Raw genomic sequence first — 14,560 nt, 5'->3', positions numbered from 1 at the left:
ATGAGATATTTATATTATGCATTCATTAACATCAAATTTTTAACTATAAAGCATCTTATTTGCAAATAAAACATTTTTTTTTTCATTTTCTATGAAAAAATGGAGAAAATTCTTATAAAATAATTAAGAGCTAGGCCTTTCAATGCTGAAACCATGACTTAAGGAAGCTTTAAACACTGCACACTAAAGAGTTCTATTTGTAGGGTAGTTTCATTGGGTCATTTGCCCTTAGAAGAAAAATAGTATAAATGGGAATCTACAGTTAATGACACAATTTCTTATGAATTAAAGTATTTTTAATGTTATGTTAGACCAAGATTAAGTAATTAAATACATCATTTCCATTAATTTTCCTGATGCAAGTAAAAAACAGTGAAATCTGTTCACAAATACAGTGTAGTTCATTGTCTTTGAACATTTTTTCTGCAGAAATAAGGCAGGTACCCTATGTTGAAAATGAACTTGATACACTGAATATGTGCACCTTTATATGATATGTTTTTCTCAAAGCCCAAAAAGCATTTTTCATTAGTGTTTAGAGCTTCCTTAACATGGATGTCTTAAGACCAATGGAATTAAATTTTGGTGTGGCATTCCTCCTTAAGGAAGTAATTATGGGTCCAGTTCCTAATGAATAGAAAGCCTCATTTGCAGTTTGTATAAACAAGAGCATAAATTATCGATATAAAATTTTATTCAGAAGAGAAATCACAAATAAATACCTCACCTTTAATATCATCAATGTTCATTTTTGCATACTTAAACATACATCAATAACAAGATGTGTTTGTGAAACACTGATGCCCCCGTTATGGCGAAGGTTAAAGTTTTTTAAAAGTCAGTAAAACATTAAGGTCAAGGTCAAAGTTGTTGGTATCCAAAGGAAGGTCTTGTCACAAGGATTACATATGTGAAGTATGAAATCCCTAGCACCAACCATTCAAAAGTTATGGCCAAGGTTAAAGTTTTTTGAAAGTAGGTCAAACTCCTATGTCAAGGTCAAAGGGTCAAAGTGGTTGGTATCCAAAGGAAGGTCTTGTCACAAGGATTACATATGTGGGTATGAAAGCCCTAGCACCAACCATTTAAAAATTATGGCCAAGGTTAAAGTTGTTCGAAAGTAGGTCAAACTCCTATGTCAAGGTCAAAGGGTCAAAGTGGTTGGTATTCAAAGGAAGGTGATGTCACAAGGATTACATATGTGAAGTATGAAAGCCCTAGCATTAACCATTCAAAAGTTATGGCCAAGGTTAAAGTTTTTCAAAAGTAGGTCAAACTCCTAGGTCAAGGTCAAAAGGTCAAAGTGGTTGGTATCCAAAGGAAGGTATTGTCACAAGGATTACATATGTAAAGTATGAAAGCCCTAGCTCTAACCGTTCAAAAGTTATGGCCAAGGTTAAAGTTTTTCAAAAGTAGGTCAAACTCCAAGGTCAAGGTCAAAGTTGTTGGTATCCAAAGGAAGGCCTTGTCACAAAGAATACAAAAGAATATGTGAAGTTTGAAACCCCAAGCACCAACTGTTCAGAAGTTATGGCCAAGGTTAAAGTCTCATAAAATTTTGCAAAAGTGGGTCAAACTCCAAGGTCAAGGTCAAAAGGTCAAATATGCTGGTACCCAAAGAAAGGTCTTGTCACAAGAAATACACATGTGAAATACGAAAGTCATAGCTCCAACCAATCAAAAGTTAAGGGCAAGGTTAAAGTTGACAACAGACAAACAGACAAACAGACAGACAGGACAAAAACATCTTTCGATCCGGGAGCATAAAAAGAATTGTTATTACTTTAAAAATATGTTACTACATAAATCAATACTAAAAAAGTCTAACATTTCCAATGTTTTACTGAGCGTTCATAAAAAAAAAAATGATGTTTGACTGCAGAGTGAGATATTGGACATTGGACCGCTTATGTCACAATGTTGGCAGGATCAGCTTAATCTTATTTTCATCTGTTGGTGTTCGACAGTAACAGAATTGACCAAGTTTAACGCAGTGCAGGTAAAGGAAATTAACATCATAGAAGCCAGCACGAGTACAGTCATAACTGAGGTACAATGTGTAGTAGGCCTCTTGGAGTAAATAGAGAACAAGTATCAGCTGTCAACATGCAGTAGACCTGAAACAAAGTGAGAAAAATTATTACATCACTTATGTCAGCTAAAGGTGCTGTGAGCGAGCTAACAAAATAATAAGGTTATAACCCTGCTGCAATTCTTTTATTTAGAATTTGTAAATGTGACCTTGAACTTACCAAAATGACTTTGGTAAAAAAAGGACAGATCTTTCGACATGATTAATCTAAGAGTGATATATGGACATCCAATTTCTCTCCATTAATACAAAATAATAGACTTACATTTTTCTGCCAGAGACCTTGAACTTGTCACAATGACCCTCAGGTCAGAAAAAAAATTTTGTAGCAAATTAAAGCTCAGTTACAAAGTTATTGACTGGACAAGAATGTTATCTCTTATCTGCCAGTGACCTTGAACTTGCCAGAATGACCTTGGTCAAGGTCAAGACAAACTTCCAGGTCATAAACAATCTTTGTAGCAAGTAAGAGCTTCCAATGATTCTCCATTACAAAGTTACAGCCTACACAAGTGTTTTATACCTTTTAAGCCAGTGACCTTGAACTTGCCAGAATTGCCATGGGCCAAGGTCATGACACACTCTCAGGTCTTCAATAATCTTTGTACCAAGAATGAGCTTCAATGATTCTCCATTGCAAACTGATATCCTGGACAAGAAGTTTATATCATTTCTGTCAGTGACCTTGAATTTTGACAGACTGTTTGATGGGATCCCGCCAATCAAGTCATGTTCATCAGGACATTTGAGCAATATAAGCCTTAAAGATTCAACAAACTTTCATAAAATAATTATCGTTGATATTAATAAATTAGTTTAAAACTATACTAAACATAACTATTTACATCATATTGAAACATTGTACTGAACAAAAGTAATTTTGCCCTCGACTTGTTAATAACAGCTGTGGCTAAAAATAGTGATTGGGTCATGTGGGGATTTTTTCTTTACAGAGCAATGACTGTTTACAATCTAACATATAAGAAAGGATAAGATAGGCTAAGATTCCTTTTTGGCCCCTGGTTTGGGGTGTCTTTTAGAATGTTGCAACAGTTTTTCAGTTAAAAACCTGTTGTCACCCCTGCCATAAATTGAGTATTGTTTCTAAGTTATGGGATACACAGAGGCCACAGGAAGGTCAGGAAAAATGTCAGTTTCTGAATTTTCTCATTTTATGCAAATTTTCATTGGTTTTACAGCACATTTTGGTTCAGAAAACATAGAGCACAAGCTTGCCTATCTACCAAATCTATATATTTCATACAATAGTATCAGATGCATCTTATGTATAAAAATCTCAGATAGGCAGCCTTGTGCTCTATATTTCCCAAAGTGAAAAGTATCTCAAATCAGGGGTTTAAATTTTCCTGGAAAACCCACAAGCCCAAGGGCTATTGACCAGTAAAAAATTACTAGCCCAAACCTCAAACTAACTAGCCCAACAACTTTTTCATGCGAAATGAAAACATAACAAGTAAAAGTTTTAAAGGCTGTGGTGACAGAAACAAATTAAACTACAATGTAATTCTCAGTCTAATGAAACCACTCGACATAGAAAAGTGAAAGTAAACTGTTGAGATTTTTTCCCCATTCTGCTAGTCCGATTACATCTGAATTAGCTAGCCTGAGTCTTAAATTGACTAGCCCCGGGCATCGGGCTACCATATATTTCAACCCCTGCAAATTTGACGAAATGCAACCAGAATTGAGGAAATTCTGGAAAATAACCTACTTCTACACCCTCTTGTGGCCTCCATGTAAGCTTTGAATCAAGATTAGTGCTGGTTTTAAAACAAGCATTATATTTTTAATTCTTACCTACAAACTATCACAATTTTAACTGTGTTCTGATTTTTACATCAAACAAGGGGCCAGATTCGGCCGTTACCATACCTTGTCCTTTCTTTAAAAGTTTTTAGATTATTTATTTGAAGGACTGAAATGGGGGTTCAACAGTTATTTTATCAATACGACCAATTGGTCTTTTACACGACTGGACCACTCATTTACTAGACTGAGTCAAACATGCCTTAGTGTCAAACCCTGTTGAACTAGCCGGAATGACCTTGGGTCAAGATCTTGACACACCAACAGGTCATAAACATTCTTTGTACCAAGTTTGAGCTTCCAATGACCAACAAGTTGGCACCGATAGACTGACAAGGTGATTCTTATATATTCCCCCAACCTTTATTGTGGGGGTAGAAGACCAGCATGATGAATATAAGACAGAACATTCAGGATCTAAATGAAAAATGGGGACTCCTGATACACGTATCAGAGTGGAAGGAGATGCTCAATTTAAAAATGCCACCTTCAGTGCCATTGGGAAAACCCAATTCTAAGCTGCTACCCAAGTGACATATACTGTGTTCTTAGAAGAAGAAAATTGTAGCAGTGTTCTATGGAAATAAATTTTGTAAGAAAGGTGAAAGCTGAGAAATAAAGGAAAGGAAGTTACCTGCCCAGCCATGAGGACTGCACTGTCACCATTCCTCCAAAGACAATGATTGTGGATGAGAAGAGATGGGCTGCAGAAAGTGAAAGTGAGCTGCAAAGTGATGACCATCCACTAGTCATCTTCTATTTCACCAGTGGTGGTTAAGGTGCCACTCTATACAGATTATCTGAAAAACAAGGAAATTTCATTGAAAACCTAAAAGACTTGCTGCAATTCTTTGATTCTCAAAGAAAACAGACAGCTATGGCTCAATTAGCAGCCACACATTTCTGAGAAGAATAAAAGAATCCACACAAAGAAAATTTGCCTTTGACCTAAAGCTTCAATGCAAAACAGAGTAAAAAAAAATATCAGTACTATTAGCACTATTCCATGAGATTTACCTTTGATTAAGTGGGCCATGTCTTCTATCATCAATTCAATCATAAGCTGCTACCAGAAACAGTGTGGAAAGTCCTGTCAACTTACTGGTAATTCCTTTTCCTATCGATGACTGAAAAGCAATGAGTGGAAATTTCAGTGTCCTAGTGACCATGAATTAAACATGACAGAAGAAAATGTTTGTTAGAAGATTATTAACTTGACTTTTAAGTCCAAATAATCTTGCTAGCTAAAATTAAAAGTGTTCCAAGGAACACATGTGTCGCCTGATGAACAGCATCATTATTTAAAATTAAAAGAAAATCTAAGGGTGGTCAAATATTATTTGATACAAGCATTATGAGGGCTGTTAAGAGATTATTAGTACATAGTGTTTATTTTTCTTTCCAAGTAATGCCTTTTGGTGAAAAATGGCATATATGTTTGACAAACACTAAGAATTAATAAAAGCAACAAATATTTTACAAATATTTTATTTCTTCTTTTCAATGGTATATTATGGGTAAATAGAAAGGGTACCCGGTGCCGTCAAGAAATCATATATTGAAATATGTTATACCTATGTTCAAACTCCCAGTGGACCCATATACAGCAAGAGCGAAAGCAATTCAAATTATATATTGGTATTTATTTTTTCAATTTCATTTCAATTCATTTTGTGCAAGCTTCTTAGAATTTCAATCAGAAATATGGAGATCATAAAAAAATCTAAGCTAGGTATAGATATCTGATTACATCAATAAAAAAGATTTTGACGTCAACGTGACACAGCAAGCATACCTATAGAATTTTACGTAGCTCTGTGGAGAACTGTTTTCCAAACTAAAAGATCTGCTAAAACAATAACAACTAGTGCTAACTGTAACGAGAACTGTTTCAGATGTTCCCCAAACACTTCCCCATTCTCTTATGGGCCCCATTCATTACAGGCTTCATTTAATTATGCAATTCTTTTGTTTAATAAATCTATACTTTATTTTCAGTAGTATTTATTTGAAAAACAACACTGGTATAGTTCTTCGAGTATTAGCCAATTGGATTTCAGCGCACTTTAGGCCTGAGTATCGCAAACTACCTAACAATATGATACATATCATGATACGGTCATGTGATATACAACATGTACCATGATACAGCTGTCACCAATTGAATTAAGCTTTATCTTAACATATAATTCTTTGCTAACTCCACAGTTATAGAAAATATACAAAGAATATCTTGATAACCCTTATCAAAGTTAATAAAAGGTGGATTTATAGTCTTGATATTGTATATTTTCTTTGCTACCATTTTTCAGCCATTTTAAAACATTAAAATTTGTTAGGTTGAATGTAGAAGTTACAAACAAAACAATGAAAATTATCTTCTACTGTATCACAATACATACATGGCGATACGCGTATCGTCAGCCCTTGCGATCAATACGATTGATGTATTGCTGTATTGTTACACCTCTAGCGCATGCACATGCCCATATTTTCTAAATATTTCATATTCCTTCCTCGTGAAGAGACTCACAATAAATAGCTATGTAAGAAATCTAAAGATTTTCATTGAAAACTATGAGAGATACAGCCATATAAGTATTAGCAAATCAGAATCCACATCCTTGCATTCAATTTTCAAAGTAGCACAATGTAGGAACCCATTACACCTATCTATATTGTAAATTCCATCCAGTTTTGTTAAAAAATAAGAAAGTTACTACTGTAACAGCCATTTAAAGTTTTAGCCAATCAAACTGCAGCACACTTGCATGAGCGTGTTTTCACAATATCTCATATATTATATCAAAATGTAGAGCCTTGTTGTGTATGACTATGTTTTAAATTTCAAAGCATTTCATCAAAAAAAAAAAAGGTTATTGAGATTTTTTGTGTCAGTCAAACAGAGCAAAGCACACATGCATGAACATGCTTTCTTGCTAATTCAACCACCTCTTCTTGTCTACACCACTAATATAAGTTTATACAATGAAGTTTCAAAGCATATCATAAAAAAACAGGAAGGTTAATGGTGTTTCAATTGCTTCAGTCATTTCACTCCTTGAACGCGCACGCATGTGCATGCAAGTGTGGGTAAAATGACCTTCCTTCTGCACATCTACACAACATGCCTGTTAACCCTAAAAAGGTTTCATCTCAATCAGTTGAGTAGTTTCTGTGATGACAGAGAAAGAAGCATTAAAGCTTCCAGACTGTCTCAACATGGTAAAGATCTATGGCTGGCATGAGATGAAAATGAAGAAGCAATGATGCTTTAGTTCAATAGACGTATGCAAGTTTATAATTCCAATGGGACATGTCTAATTATCCTATCAATTAGAAATTTTGCATAGCTGTTTTATTTGTTCTTGTTAAAATGTTGACAAATTTTCATGAATTTATGTCTTTCTTTTATGGAGTAAAAGTAAATGTCTCATTAATTTCAAAATAGCCCTTATATAGCAAAGAAAAAAAATCCACAAATAGTAAGTCCCATACAGAATAGCATTTATCATATAAAATCTGACAATAGATATATGATTCTCCACCCTTCAAAGCTAAAGTGAATTATAAAATTGAAATTAACAAGAAGTCTGTGAGCCAATGTTCACTAGTAATACCCCCGCTTTGATGTGAATATACATTCTGATGTGAATATACACAAGTTCAGTTATGAACAGACACAAGGATGAACAAGAAGTTGACATCGGATTTGTACAAAAATGAATCCCACCATATGACATGCCTAAACAAAGAATATGCTAAAATTTTAAGCATCTGCAATCAGTAGTTGCTGAGAAAATTGCGACCAAAATTTGTTATGTATGGTACGGACAGACACACGGATAAACAGGAAGTTGACATCGGATTTGTACAAAAATGAATCCCAACATATGACATGCCTAAACAAAGAGTGTGTTAAAATTTCAAGCATCTGCAATCAGTAGTTGCTGAGAAAACTGCGACCAAAATTTGTTATGTATGGTCGGACAGATGCACGGATAAACAGGAAGTTGACATCGGATTCGTACAAATATAAATCCCACCATATGGCATGCCTAAACAAAGAATGTGCTAAAATTTCAAGCATCTGCAAGCAGTAGTTGCTGAGAAAACTGCAACCAAAATTTGTTATGTATGGTACAGACAGACACATGGATAAACAGGAAGTTGAAATCAGATTCGTACGAAAATGATTCCCACCATATGGCATACCTCAATAAAGTGTGTACTAAAATTTCAAGCATCTGCGATGAGTAGTTGCTGAGAAAACTGTGAAGAAATATTTGTTACGGACAGACAGACAGACACACAGACAGACAGACAGACAGACACACAAGGGTAAAACAGTATACCCCCCTCTCCTTCGGAGTGGGGGTATAATAATAATTAAAATAATTATTTTTAATAAATATATCTTTATCCCAGATATCTTCCAAAAGAGATTTCAGTCTCTATTCACTCTATAATGATACTTTTGGTATACCCATCCTGATGTCTTTTCATTGTTACAGCATTTAAATTTCAGTTTGTGTGGTTATATTGCATACAGTTTCAAAGTACAGTGTCATGAGCTCATATACAGTAACATGTGATATAAATGCTAATTATCAAAATCCTGCCTCTCAAAATCAAAAAACAAAGAAAAAATAATAATAATTCAATCAACCGCCAGAGTGATTTTATAAAATCAAAGGTCAAGGTCAACTGAATTGTAATGTAACGAACTCACTTGCATTGAACTCTCTTTGTTTGAAAAATCGGTTTGTTTGAAATGAACTGGGTTTCTCCTAAAATGCTGATACAGTTTCTTTGCAATAAATACTCGTTTAGATTGAAATCGGTTAACTTGAAAAACTCTGTTAATTTGAAGTGATTTTGGGGTCCGCTGAACACAAAGCTTATAGCGAGTACACTGAAGTTGCCGATTGCGATGCGTGGACTCAGGTGACTGACTATATATAAAGTCTAGCATGTTAATTTTTCACAGGTGATTTGATGTTGGTGGACCTGTGCAACTTTAATTATATGAACATATTAGTCGCCGTTTTTATTTTCTAACTACGGCATTAAGACCGACATGGATAAAATACGCAGGGGTGCCATGTGTACATTGGTGTGTGGAGAATAGGGCTGTGTATTGACCAAAATATTTCGATAAGATATTTTATAAAGCAATATGCAATATATTGGATTCTTAAATAAGTCTAGCAAAAAGGTCTTGTAAATCATTTAATGCATAAATTTGAAAAAAACTGGGTGTTTTAATACCAAATTGGAAGTTCATATGTCTCACTGTCTTTACAAAGAACACTTCAAATTCAAACTTTTAATGACTGAAAAACTAATATGTTAAAATATAATTGTATATGAATTTTGCAATAGTTAATTAAGATGTGCTATCTCCTTAATGTTTATTTTATTATTGACCAGTTTTAATTAAAAACAGTTAAAAATTATCTTTGGTGACTGAAATTCCCAACTTTTTCACAGAATTATAAGACAAGAGGCCCAAGGGCCTTAACGGTCACCTGAGTATAATACAACAATTTAGAGGATCCACAGAGTATAAAATGAACTGAAAGGTGAAGCTTTGTTGCCCAAAAGCAAGAAAAATAGGGTGATTAGGATCAACAAAATAATTAGTCTACTGTTCATTAACAGTTCATAAATTAGGTTCTAATCTGTTCCCCATTTATCACTATCACCATACAATATATGAACAAATTATCAGTGATTCTGTACTATTTCAATTCCTTGATGAAATCCCTTACATCATGTACATTGGACTCTCTTGGTCTTTGATGAGCATTGAATAAGACAACTTATTTTTGTCTCATTTTTATTTATCTATTACTTACAAGTCTACCTAATCATTTAAACTATAAAAGTACTTTTTGTATTATACAATAAAAAATCTTGCATAATTCTCCTCTTCTATTAACCTCTCAAGTACATTATTTACAGTGATTAATTATCAAAAGTAAATAGCAAAGGGGAATAACTCCTCTCAGTTGAATACAAATTAATAGAGCTCTGGCCAGGACCAGAACACTTGACCAAATGGTCCAGATGTTCAAAAATCTTTTTTATATTAAAACTTTTACTCTTTTTGCTTCTGATATGTCCAGGTGCAGAGAAGATTTTCAAAGAAATAATGCATTTTTACTACAGATTCTCTATATTATCAATAGAGTCCCGCACCAGGACCCCTGACCCTGGGGCCATGAATTTCACAATTTTGGTAAGAGTCACCCTTGCTTATCATAACTATGTATTCAATTTGTTTCAATAATACCCAGGAGTAGAGAAGAAGATTTTCAAAGAAATAATGCACTTTCACTATATGATCTATATAGCCCCGCCCTACCACCAGAATCCCTGACCCTGGGGCCATGAATTTCACAATTTTGGTAGAGTCACCCTTGCATATCATAACTATGTATTCAATTTGTTTCAATAATACCCAGGAGTAGAGAAGAAGATTTTCAAAGAAATAATGCACTTTCACTATATGATCTATATAGCCCCGCCCTAGCGCCAGAACCCGACCCTTGGGCCATGAATATCAAAATTTTGGTAGAGTCACCCTTGCTTATTATAACTATGTATTCAATTTGTTTCAATAATACCCAGGAGTAGAGGAGAAGATTTTCAAAGAAATAATGCACTTTCACTATATGATCTATATAGCCCCACCCTAACACCACAACCCCTGACCCTGGGACCATGAACTTCACAATTTTGGTAGAGTCACCCTTGCTTATTATAGCTATGTATTCAATTTGTTTCAATAATACCAAGGGGTAGAGAAGAAGATTCAAAGAAATAATGCACTTTCACTATATGATCTATATAGCCCCGCCCTACCACCAGAATCCCTGACCCTGGGGCCATGAATTTCACAATTTTGGTAGAGTCACCCTTGCTTATTATAACTATGTATTCAATTTGTTTCAATAATACCCAGGAGTAGAGAAGAAGATTTTTCAAAGTCACTATATGATCTATATAGCCCCGCCCTAGCACCAGAACCCCTGACCCTGGGGAAATGAATTTCAAAATTTTGGAAAAAACATCCTTGTGCACAATTACTATGCACTTAGTTTGTTTAAATAATATCCAGGAGCAGAGAAGAAGATTTTCAAAGACTTAATGCATTTTCACTATATAATTAATAGAGCCCCGCCCTACCACTAGAACCCCTGACTCTGGGGCCATGACATTCACAATTTTGGAAAAGGCATCAATGCTTATCATAACCATGCACTTAGTTGGTTTATATAATATCCAGGAGCAGAGAAGAAGATTTTCAAAGAATTAATGCATTTTCACTATATAATCAATAGAGCCCCACCCTAACACCAGAACCACTGACCCTGGGGCCATGAATTTCACAATTTTGGAAAAATCATCCTTGTGCATCATTATCATACACTTGGTTTGTTTAAATAATACCCAGGAGCAGAGAAGAAGATTTTCAAAGAATTAATGCATTTTCACTATATAATCAATAGAGCCCCACCCTAACACCAGAACCCCTGACCCAGGGGCCATGAATTTCACAATTTTGGAAAAGGCATCATTGCTTGTCATAACCATGCACTTAGTTTGTTTAAATAATACCCAGGAGAAGAGAAGAAAATTTTCAAAGAAATAATGCACTTTCACTATATGATCTATATAGCCCAACCCTAGCACCAGAACCCCTGACCCTGGGGCCATGAATTTCACAATTTTGGTAGAGGGCTCAATGCTTATTACAATCATGCCAATAGTTTGACTGCTTGATGTCCAGGAGTAAAGAAAAAGATTTTTAAAGATAGCACTAATTTTGATGGTTTTAGCCCCACCCCTCAGGCCCCAGGGGGGTATGGACCATGAAATTCACAATTTTTGTACCCCTTCACCCGTTGATGCTATATGCCAAAATTGGTTGAAATTGGTTCAGTGGTTCAAGAGAAGAAGCTAAAAATGTTCAAAAGTTTATGACCGATGCACGTCGCATGACGGATGACGACGGACGAAAACAGATAGCAATAGGTCACCTGAGTGACTCAGGCGACCTAAAAAACTGTCTGCCCAATACGTATTGGAAGTTAGTTTGTCGATACGATAAATTCCTGAATATCGATATGTATTGATTAATCAATATATTGACACAGCCCTAGTGGAGAAAGTGCCTGAGTAAATAAATCCACTGTAATTAAGTAAATGGAAAATAAACTTCTTGAATTGAAGTATATGAAGCATATGTTTTCAATGCTGACGAGACAGGGCTGTTCTATAGATTCGAACCTGACAAATCATTGCTTCTATGCGGCAATGTTCAGGACGAACTTTTTTCGTGTATAAATAGTCTTGATAGTTTTCTAACACAGATCAAAAAAAAAAATAAAACAGTAAAAAAAATTTAGGACTTTTTTGAAAAATAGAGATAAGTAAATTTCTGAAACACTGCATGTAATGTTATGTAAAAAATATGAATTCTCACATGTATATTTTTTTTTACTGTACAGTCAAGCCTCGTTACCTCTAACTTGAAGGGACCGAGAAAAAACTTCGAGATATCTGAGGATTCGAGATATAGAGGGTAAAATACTTAAAGAATAAGTGGTTGGGACAGCAAATCACTTTGACATATCCATGGTATTCAAGATATCAGTGTTCCAGATAATGAAGTTCAACTGTATCTACATTTTTTATGTAATTCATAGCACACAGATATAATGAAATTCGGTTAATTTGAAATAAATCTCAAGGTCCCTTAAATTTCAATGTAAGCGAGTTTGACTGTATATGGTATTTTACAAAAGCCAAAGTGCCAAGCAATGCAAGTGCAAAGTATCAAATCCATTCCTCTTACAGTTCTCAGGATCTAGGGTATGACAGACAGACAGACACCATGTAAAGTGATCTCTAAGTGTCGCTTTCACCAAAATTTTTTTTCATAATTATTTTGTTTTCTTACCTCTCTGAAGAGCATGACAAAGGTTACATAGGTGATAGGTAGAAATACATGTCATGGGATGTATTGGTGTAATCTTTTTAGTGAGCAGATTGCATCATGCATTGTTTATCTGCCGTTGCTGATCTTTAACAAGGAAGACTTCTCCTGAAATAAGAAAAATTATTTTCAAAAGTGAAGTTACCTGTTACTCTTAAAGGGACATAGACACTGATTCGACATTTTGAAATATTTTCTCAAATTGTCTGTATTATATCATGACATATATGTGGCTATGGCATTTCACACGAAAATATAATAAAAAACTTATTTTATCTGTAAATTATTGAAACTATGAATTTCGGGATGCGTTTGATTGACACATCCTTGCACTTTCACAAGTAAACTTCATCCTTAATACTTAAGAAAAGTAGGTTTTTTGATACATATTAATGAAAAAATATAAAAAAATATAATCCAGAAAATTAAGAGTAGAAATGAGAGAAAGCAAAACCAACTAACCAGTATTGTCAGTCCATGCTCAGTGATGTGTGAAGAGTTTAACAAATTGAACACAAAACAGTTTATGTTCCATTGGGTGTGTTCAATTTGTTAAACTCTGGACACATCACTGAGCACGGACTGACAATACTGATGAGTTGGTTTTGCTTTCTCACATTTCAACTGTGAATTTTCTGGATTTTATCTTTAATCTTTTTCACTAAAACACATCAAAATTTCTACTTTTTTTAAGTATCAAGGATGAAGTTTTACTTTGTGAAAGTGCAAGGATGTGTCAATCAAATGCGTCCCTAAATTCGTAGTTTCAATAATTTTCAGGTAAAATAAGTTATTTTTATGATATTTCCTTGTGAAATACTTTAGCCACACATATGTCATGATCTAGTCAAAAATTTTAGAAAATATTAACTTCAAATCTGAGTCTATGCCCCTTTAAAGGTCATACACAAGAACATAATTCACTATATTTTACTATAAAGCCTTGATTAAATTAATCAATTAATATGACCCTCACTAGATAAAAGATGAAGAAAAAATGAATGATGCTTGGACAAAAATTTGAGACCAGAAATAAAAAAATTCCTTATGCAGCTTTTAATAGAGAAAATTGATATTACTGATAGGTAAGATACCTTCAATCATGTGGATTTCACATGCTGATAAACAGTTTACACACCATCCAGGAAGTTGCATCATGAGCACCTAAAAAAAGAGTATTCCTTAAATTCATTGATTGCCCACAAGTATAATATTCCTAATATTTGAGTAAAAAATAAATACTGTAGGCCTAAAATGAGAAACCGAAAAAGAAAACCTGAAAAGAAATTGTCTCTTTCTACAAAGAACAATAACTGACTAAGTTCATTTTGATTTGCTATTCCTGGCTCTAAGCTAAGCATGGCATAACAAGGGTCTACTGGAAAAAAAGGGTAAATTATGCATATGGTAAAAAATTAACAAATCAAACTTTGTAAATAAATACCCAAGCATTTGGTTTTGTCTTTGATTTCGACAAAATGTTATTGATCTCCAAAAATTTTTGTTTATGTGTGGTGAGCCACAGTAAAAGTTTAAATGTTGAAGAACTGTATATCCATATCTAGATTCAGTAAAAAATTTCTAGTCATTTGACAAGTTAATTTCACAGTTTCACCAAAGTTTGATTAACAATA

General features: G+C 34.2%; 1 long non-coding RNA gene across 1 annotated transcript; it reads right to left on the bottom strand.

Moving 5' to 3' along the window:
* Window positions 1-676: 676 nt before the first annotated feature.
* Window positions 677-14,286, bottom strand: LOC133189131 (uncharacterized). The gene is made up of 5 exons (XR_009721410.1): window positions 14,021-14,286; window positions 12,891-13,034; window positions 4,937-5,046; window positions 4,554-4,719; window positions 677-2,117 (listed from the first exon to the last, which is right to left on the bottom strand). It is a non-coding gene; the product is annotated as an uncharacterized LOC133189131 (long non-coding RNA).
* Between the last annotated feature and the right edge of the window lie 274 nt (window positions 14,287-14,560).

The sequence above is a fragment of the Saccostrea echinata genome, unplaced genomic scaffold (genome assembly GCF_033153115.1).
Source record: "Saccostrea echinata isolate AGI-Se365-2 ecotype Australia unplaced genomic scaffold, CSIRO_AGI_Sech_v1 ptg000017l, whole genome shotgun sequence".
Lineage (NCBI taxonomy): Eukaryota > Metazoa > Mollusca > Bivalvia > Ostreida > Ostreidae > Saccostrea > Saccostrea echinata.
This window is presented reverse-complemented; position numbering and strand designations above follow the sequence as displayed.